At 31.7% G+C, this 6,667-nt stretch overlaps 1 pseudogene; it reads right to left on the bottom strand.

The window, feature by feature from the left end:
* Positions 1-904: 904 nt before the first annotated feature.
* LOC100013453 (uridine phosphorylase 1-like) lies at positions 905-1,829 on the bottom strand (annotated as a pseudogene).
* Between the last annotated feature and the right edge of the window lie 4,838 nt (positions 1,830-6,667).

The following is a 6,667-nucleotide window of genomic DNA, read 5'->3' as shown; positions in this document are numbered from 1 at the left end:
CATTCTCTTGATACTCTATGTCCTTTGTTCTTCCAGATAAATTTTGTTATTATTTTTCCTAGCACTAGAAGATAATTTTTCGTAGTTTGATAGTATGTTTGGTAGTTTGGTAGTTTTATATGGCACTGAATAAATTAATTAATTTAGCAAGAATTGTCATTTTTATTATATTGGCTCAGCCATTCCATGAGCAATTAATGTTTTTTTTCAATTGTTTAAACTTGACTTTATTTGTGTGAAGAGCACTCTGCAAGTGTGATCATATAATTCCTAGGTTTGTCTTCCCAAAGAAATTCCCAGGTAATTTATATTGTATACAGCTACTTTAAGTTGGAGTTCTCTTTCTATTTTGTGTTACATGTTTTATTGGTTATATAAACATTGAAGAAGTTTTTTGTTTATTTTTTATCTATCTCTGATAAAGTTGTTAATATTTTGATTAGGTTTTTGGTTGATTATCTAGGATTTTCTAGATATACCTTCATATATTCAAAGAGTGATAGCTTTACTCATTGTAAATGAGTACTCATGATACTCATTTACTCATTGCCTTTTCTAATTCCTTCAATTTTTTCTTATCTTCTTGCTATAATTAGAATTTCTAATACAATATAAAATAGTACTAGTCATAATGGAGATCCTTGCTTCATTCATAATCTTATTGGGAAGGCTTCTATTTTATTTCCATTATACATAACATTTGCTATTAGTTTTAGATAGTTGCTACTTATCATTCTGAGCAATGTTTCCATTCATTCCAGTGTTCTCTAGTGTTTTATTTTTTATAAACAAATCAAATGTATGTGTTATAGTTTATAAAATTTAACAAAGAATATAACTGGGATCCTCTATTTTAATTGCACAAATTATAGAGGATTTTCTTAAATTTAATTAAAAAAGGTTTTCATGCTTTTTCTAGATGTTTCTTAATGAAACATGCTACCAACTTCTGTGGTCTTTGTTGGTACTCTACAAGCACATCACGGGGACTGGTATTCTGATCTCCCTTGAGAAGATTCAGAAGAATAACACACACAACAACAGCTGGGATGCCACTGGCACTGCACATGGCTGCAATGATAGTAGATTCCATATCAATGTTTCTGATTCCAGCATCATGAGAAGCCTGTAAATACTGGAACTTATCTTTCTCAATATATGAGCAGAAAGCACCATCCATCCACCCTTGACCTTCTTGGAAGTCTAAAGTATACATGGTATTTCCCATAACAGTATTAAACTAATTAATTTCCTTGGTACATGACAATAATTCCTGAATTAGGTCAGCACAGAGATCTGTAGATGGCTCTACTCCTTTCCCCAAAACAAACTTCAAATTCAAGTTTGAAGCAAGAATCTACAGCTTGTTTAGTTAGCATCTCTGAACCAGGCTCTAGACCTATTCCACCAGATGTGTCAATGCAAAGATGGTAACATTAGAACACTTGGCATGATATAGTAACTTGAAAATTCATGTAACATGATTCCAATGGAAGGAATGCCCATACCATGACTAACTGTTAATACAGGTCCAATCTTATACATGGCAAAGTGGTCAGTTCCTTCACAAAGTTTAGGATAGTCCATGCCAGGTTTTGCAAGTCCCAGTTCTTCAGCTATGAAGTGAATAAAAGCTTTCATCAGGGAAGGACTTCCTCCAACACATAGGAACTTCACATTTCCAAACATAGTTGACAAATCATGAGTTTTAGTTCCAAGATTGAAATGATAGAGAACATCTCTTCTTTCATTTTTGAGATATTTGGGTTTGAAACGTGAATTAAATGTTCACCTGAAGAATTTTTGCATGTCTTGCCATGAGTAGTCATTCTTTAGCTTCAAGTTGGACAGTGTTGTAGCTGATGGGTAGAATGGGGCACACCTGAGAGCTGAGATGAGTGCGTGCTGGTGGGCTGTGGAACAGAGCAGGATTCTCCACCTTAACCCATTTTCCAGAGAAGAAGGAGAAGTTCAAATTTTCTCAATTGGGAACAGAGGGTGGAGCTCAGGGCACCTCTCTAGTGTTTTTAAAAGGAATGGGTATTATATTTTGTCCAAATTCTTTTCTCTATCTATTGAAATAATCACATGATTTCCATAGATTTTGTTGTTAATATGTTTAGTTATTTTGAAAGTTTCCCTAATATTTAACCATCCTTGCATTCCATTAACTCTAACCCTAACCCTACCTGGACATACAGTATGATCCTTATGATATGTTGTTATAATCTCCTCGGTAGTATTTTATTTAAAAATTTTGCATCACTATTCATTATGGAGATTTGGTCTATAATTTTCTTTCTCTGTGTTTGTTCTTCCTGGTCTAGACATCAGCATCAAATTTGTGTTACAAAAGGAATTTTATAGAACTCTTTCATCACATTTTTTTTCTAAATAATTTATGAAGTATTGAAATTAATTATTCTTTAAATGGTTGTCGAAATCACTTTTGAATCCATCTGTCCTTGGCCTTTTTTCTTAGAGAGATCATTGATAGCTTGTATAATTTCTTTTTCTGAAATGGAATTGTTAAATATTCTCTTTCTTCTTATTATTAGTCCAAACATTTTATATTTCTTTAAATATTTATTTCATTTAGATTAACAGATTTTCTTGGCATATAATTGTTCAAAATAACTCCAAATTATTATTTTAATTTCTTTTTTATTGATGGTAATCTTGTCTTTTTCACTTTTAAAATGGGTAATTTGGTATTCTTTCCTTTTTTGATCCAATTGATCAATGATTATCTATTTGATTGATTTTTCATAAAACCTAGTTCTTGCCTTATTAGTCCAATAATTTTCTTACTTTTAATTTTATTAATCACATCTTTGATTTTCAGAATTTCCAATTTGTGTTTTAATTGTGGGGTTTTAATTTGTTGCTTTGGCTTTTTTACTAGTTTTTTTTTTTTAATTCCAACCCCAGGTCACTATTCTGCTTTTTTTCTGCTTTATTGATGTAAAAATTTAGAAATATACTTGTCCCCAAGTCCTGTTTTGTCTGAATTCTAAAATTTTTGTCATGTTGTCTCATTTTTATCTTTCTCTTTAATGAAATTAAGAATTATTTCTGATATATTATTTGTCCCACTGTTTTAATATAAGATTATTTAGTTTCCAATTAATTTTAGTCTTTTTTAACCATCCCTTTGTTCACTGTAAACATTATTGTCTGAAAAGGATTCATTTAATATTTCTACTTTACTGTACATATGGTTGGGAGGTTTTTATGTCCTTTTTTATGATCAAATTTTGTGAAGGTGCCATGTATTGTTGAGGAAATGGTATGTCCCTTTCTGCTCCTGTTAAACTTTCTACAGATGTCTATCAAGTCTAATCTATCCACTTCCTTAATTTCTTTCTCATTAATTTATCTAATTCTAAGAGTGGAAGGTTAATGTACCTTACTAATACATTTTTGTCTATTTCCTTCTGTGGCTCATGTAGCTTCTCTCTTAGGAAATTCATAGTTAAATAATTTGGTACATACTTACTCAATAATGATATTATCTCAGCATCTATAATTCTTTTTTAAATATGGAATTTCCTTATCTCTTTTAATTAGGCCAATTTTTACTTTTTATCTGAAGTCATAATTGCTACTCCTGATTTTTTTTTTAACTTTAACTGAAGATTTTGCTCCAGTCCTTTACCTTAACTGTGTGATCTTCCTCTTTGGAATGAATTTCTTTTTAGGCAGCATAATGCGGGATTTGGGTTTATAATCCAATCTGCTATTCTGTTACATTTTATGGTTGAGTTCAACCCATTCACGTTCAGGGTTATAACTACTATGTGATTCAAATTGTCAATATCATTTCCCCCTTTTTTATCTTTGTATTTTTCTCTTCTTAGTCTTTTCCTGTTCACAATGTTTTGGGGTTTTTTTGCTATTGTTTACCTGCCTCCCTTGGTTAGCCCCTCTCTTTTCTGTCCTCCCCTATTTTGTTTCCTCTCCCCCTTCTTAATTCCCTTTAGAATAAAGTATATTTCTTTACTCTAACAGAGTGCAGATATTATTCCCCACTTGTGCCAATTCTCCTAAATAAAAATCTAACATTGAAAGCACTCCCTGATCTCTATCTATATAGACTCCTATACATTGCCCTAATGTGATTAAAGTTTTAAGTATCTTCAGTACCTTAAGTATCATAATTATTTTAGGTATCTTAGGTAATTCAAGTATCATATATATCTTAAGCATCTTAGTTATTATCTTCTATAAGTAATATAGTGCTTTTTAATCCCTTTGTTTCCCTTGATTACCTTCAAGAATCTTAAATATCTCTTATACTATAAGTATCTTAGGTATTTGAGTTATCATTTTTCCATTCAAGAAGTACAGTTATTTTAACCTTATTGTTTTCTTTCATTTCTTTGTATTAATTATTTTAGGTATCTCTCATACTTTAGAAATTTTAAGTATTCTAGAAACCACTTTCTCATTCAGGAATGTTATTAGTTTAAGCCCACTGATTCACTTGAGTTTTCTTCTATTTAACCTCTCATTTCTTCATTTGAGTGTCAAATTTCATGATCAAATTTTCTTTTTAACTATGTCCATTTCATCGCAAAAACCTGGAAATACTCTATTTTATTAAATGCTCATTTCTTCCCCTAAAGTATTAAGCTCACTTTTGCTAGGTAGGTGATTTTTGATTGTAGGCCTTGATCCACTGCCTTGTGAGTATCATATTCCATCCATTTCAGTTCTTTAATGGAGAACATGCTAAGTCCCATATAATCCTGATTGTGGTACCAAAGTATTGGAATTTTTTTCTGACAGATTATAGCATTTACTCCTTGACTCGGAATTTCTAAAATTTAGCTATTTGTGGAATTTTTAAATTTGAGATTTCCTTCAATAAGTGATCAGTCAATTCTTTTAATTTCTATTTTGTCTTTTGTTCTAGTGTAGTTTTCCCTAATAATTTCTTTCAATACTGTGTCCAGGTTCTTTTTCTAGATCATGGTATTCAGACAGTCCAATGATTTTTATATTATCCATTCAGCATATATTTTCCAGCTCAGTTGATTTTCTATTGGGAGATTGCATTCTTTCTTCTATCTTTTCATTCTTTTGAATTTTGAATTTTTTTTTCCTGCTTTCTTGTGAAGTCATTAGCATCAATTTGTCCAATTTTAGTTTTTAGGTAGGTATTTTATTCCTTGAAGTTTTATATTTCCTTCCTCGTGGAGTTATTTTCTCAGTTGAGATAATGAATTTCCTTTTTAGGAAACAGTTTTCTTCCATAAGTTTTTGTATTAAATTATTCATTTTTTTCTATAATTTTTTTAAATTTTTCTGGTATGTTTATTTTTTCTTTTTTTTAGTTCTCTTTTAGCATTTTATTTTGTGCTTGGCATCCTTCCACAGATTACTTTGAGGCATCATATATTTTCATTTTTATATTGCTATCCTGTTCTGAACTTGTGTTTTGATTATCTCTCTTGCTGAGATATTTTTCTAGTGTCAGACTTCTTTCTCTCTTGCTCATTTTGTGGTTGTTTTTCCCATTTATTTTGTCTATATGGTGAAAGCTTAGCTCCATTCCTGGGATGGAAGGAGTACTGTCCAGTGCAAATACTATGCCTGGATTTATTTGTCTGGGTCTCAGATTATATAATTTTCAGAAATACCTGGTTGGCCTGAGATGTGGAGATTTGCTGCTATTCAGTGTAACTAGTTGGAGTTAGATTCTACCCAATTCTACCAAAGCTGGACCTGGTTAGAATGAATTCCTCTCACTTTTGTCTGTATTTGTTCACACTTCACTTCTATCCTGGCTGGATTATGCAGAGGCACTTTCCTCCCACAGCTGCTTTTTATGTATATAATCTGCTTCAATCTTACTCTGCTAAGTCTTAAATGAGACATCTCTTCTCTTTCTTTTGCTGCTTGTACTCTATTGAATCAGAGTTCAACTGAGGTTTTTTTGGCTCTCCCTCCCAGTACCCCAAGAAGATAAGTCTTCCTTGATGGCAGCTAGAGCATTGTTTCTCCCTTTCTTCTGTTGTTTTTGCAAGGATTTTTTTCTTTCCTTCTATGGTTGTTTGAAAGGTTGTTGGTGGTTTGGGGTATTTCTTACTTTGTCATCTTGGCTTGATCTGTCTATGATGTTGTGGTGGCTACTGCCCCTGCGATTGATATTGTCATCACCCAATAGTCTCACATTCTAATATGGTTTTACATTCTTCCCTTTTTGTTTATATTTTGTTTCAGTCCAACTAGTATTATAGTTCTTTCCAAAGTTAACATCATGTTTTTTATCATTGTGCTTTAACATTGTTTGCTCTTCTTGCATTCATTGAAGTCCCTCCACATCTTCACTTCCTAGAATTTTAAATCCCTTAATGGCTCAGGCATTGTCTCTTACATAAAATCTTCCACAATTATTCCAGTTATGTATACTTCTTATTCAAATTAACATCTTTTTATCTGTGGACATATTGCATCACTCCAGTGGAAAGTAACATCCTCAAAGACTTGAATTGTTTTATTTTTATCTTTGCATCCTTTTTGACTAGTCTTGCACAATTACAAGTATTTGATAAGTGAGTACTGAATTTAGAAGGAATGGACTGGATGGTAATATAACGTCAATGGAAGCGATAGAATCGAAAAGAAAGTATAAAAGGATTTTTCTTTTTATAGAGAATGG

The sequence above is a fragment of the Monodelphis domestica genome, chromosome 6, assembly GCF_027887165.1.
Source record: "Monodelphis domestica isolate mMonDom1 chromosome 6, mMonDom1.pri, whole genome shotgun sequence".
NCBI classification, from domain to species: domain Eukaryota; kingdom Metazoa; phylum Chordata; class Mammalia; order Didelphimorphia; family Didelphidae; genus Monodelphis; species Monodelphis domestica.
The sequence above is the reverse complement of the archived record's forward strand: the minus strand, read 5'-3'. Positions and strand labels throughout refer to the sequence as shown.